General features: G+C 36.2%; 1 pseudogene; it reads left to right on the forward strand.

The window, feature by feature from the left end:
• The first annotated feature begins 371 nt into the window (after positions 1-371).
• LOC124991793 (60S ribosomal protein L7-like) lies at positions 372-1,122 on the forward strand (annotated as a pseudogene).
• Positions 1,123-2,672: the final 1,550 nt, after the last annotated feature.

Raw genomic sequence — 2,672 nt, forward strand, 5'->3', positions numbered from 1 at the left:
ATCCAACATAAATAAACTTCAAAATTTATAAATTTTAATTAGAAAACCCAACCAATAAACAGAGGTATTTAAGAAAATGAGCTGGGCACAGTGGTGCATGCCTATAATTCCAGTCACTTGGGAGGCTGATGCAGGAGGATTCAAAGCCAGCCTCAGCAACTTAGTGAGGCCCTAAGCAACTTACTGAGACCCTCTCTCTAAATAAAATATAAAAAGTGCTGCGCATGTGGTATAGTGGTTAAGTGCTCCTGTGTTCAATCCTTGGTTTAAAAAAAAAAAATAGAAAAAATTCTTAAAATTAAAGATGTCTGACTTATAGATTGAAGATGTTCCTTATAAAATACTCTAGAGCTCTTTTTCTGGCTGGAACCATGGCGGTTGCCGAAGAGAAGAAAAAGAAGGTTCCTGCTGTGCCAGAAACCCTTAAGAAAATGCGAAGGAATTATGCAGAGCTGAAGGTAAAGCACCTGAGGAAGAAGTCTGCCCAAAAGATGCTTCAAAAGGCAAGGAGGAAGCTTATCTATGAAAAAGCCAAGCATTACCACAAGGAATATAGAAAGATGTACAGAACAGAGATTCTAATGGCTAGAATGGCAAGAAAAGCTGGCAACTTCTATGTACCTGCAGAACCCAAACTGGCATTTGTCATCAGGATCAGGGGTATCAATGGTGTGAGCCCAAAGGTTCGTAAGGTGTTACAACTTCTTTGCCTTTGCTAGATCTTCAATGGCACCTTTGTTAAGCTCAACGAGGCTTCAGTTAACATGCTGAGGATCGTGGAACCATATATTGCATGGGGGTACCCAAACCTGAAGTCAGTGAATGAACTCATCTACAAGCTTGGCTATGGCAAAATCAATCAGAAATAAATTGCCTTGATGGATAACGCTTTGATTGCAGGATCTCGTGGTAAATATGGCATCATTTGCATGGAGGATCTGATTCATGAGATCTACACTGTTGGAAAATGGTTCAAAGAAGCAAATAATTTCCTGTGGCCCTTCCTTCAAATTATCTTCTCCAAGAGGTGGAATGAAGAAAAAGACCACCAATTTTGTAGAAGGTGGAGATGTTGGCAACAGGGAAGACCAGATCAACAGACTTATTAGAAGAATGAACTAAAGTATCTACCATCATATTTTTGTAATCTGATCAGTTAATAAAACAGTACCTGCTCTCGAAAAAAAAATAAATAAAATACTCTAGAAATTTCTTATTAAATGGAAATATTATTCAGTGGGCGTATTTTGGTTAAATTATTGAATTTTAAGAGAAAAGAAAAATGAGGGGTTGGGATGTAGTTCAGTGGTAGAGCACTCTCCTAGAATATACAAAGTGCTGGGTTTGATTTCCTACACTACAAAAAACAACCAAAAAAAACCAAACTTTTTTTGAGGAAGAAAATGCAATTTATATACAAAGAGCAACATAAAATCAGGCCAATCACAGGCTTCTCAATATTCAATGTGAAAAAAACAATTGAGCAGTTATCTGTATCAATTAAATAATCACTCTAAAACATTGATCCAGTAAAATTGTTATTAAGTCTAAAGACAGTAATAGACACTTTTAAAAATCCCAACCAGTATAAAACCAATGAATACTTTCTTTAAAATTGAAAGTCCAGTGAACCTGGAGGTGTGAAGAGGCATAGGTGTGTGAGTGGGGCCATGCTCAGGGTTGGAGGTCAGAGGTCAGAACAAGTACAGCAATATCCAGAGAGTTCTGAGGAAAGAAAAGCATGACCTAGGAATTTTCCACACTACTAATATTTCTTTAAAATATTAAAGCTAGCTGGGAGTGGTGTCACATACTTGTAATCCTAGCCACTCAGGAGGCTGAGGTTTTGAGGCCAAACTGGGCAACTTGGAGAGACCCTGTCTCAAAAAATAATAATAATAATAATAATAAAAAGGGCTGGCGATGTAGCTCAGTGGTAGAACACCCCTGGGTTCAATTACCAGTACCACCTAAAAACCAAAAACCAAAAACCTATAGAGAGACCTTCTCAAATATGCAAATCTCAGAAAAAATTATCCATGAGCCTTTCTTGAAAAAAATGTGACAGTGAAATCTAGCCAACAGAGGATAAATAAAAATGCAGAATGTAGAAATGGCTTCTACTTTTTTCATGGCTCCTAACCCTTTCTGCATATTTTAAAATATCTTTAAGGAATCCATAGTCTCTCTTCTGGTTAAAAAAATCATTGATCTGCGGCTTAACATTTAATTTTTAATTTCAGCTTTTTAAAAAATAAATTTTAAGTAAATTCAATTGAATAATTAAAATTAAAGTACATTTAGGATGATTCCATCTTTATGAAATTTATTATATCTATTTATCATCCATCTTTCCATTTATTGCTGTGATCTATAGAATTTGTTTACCTATCTACCCTCTAGCTTCTATTTTATTTTATGCAGCATTTCCATGTTTTTAAACTGTATCCCTCCAACCTTCCTTCTGTACATATGTTTGTATGCAGTGACTATTACTATGTATTAGTCAGCTTAGTCTGCTATAACAAAAGACCACAGACCGTGTGGTTTAAGCAATAATTTATTACTCACAGCTTTGGAGGCTGGAAGTCCAGATTAAGATACCAGCAGATTCAGCTCCTGGAGATGACTACTTGGCTTGCAGTTGGATACCTCATTGGGTGTTCTCAAAT

This window comes from Sciurus carolinensis, chromosome 8 (genome assembly GCF_902686445.1).
Source record: "Sciurus carolinensis chromosome 8, mSciCar1.2, whole genome shotgun sequence".
Lineage (NCBI taxonomy): Eukaryota > Metazoa > Chordata > Mammalia > Rodentia > Sciuridae > Sciurus > Sciurus carolinensis.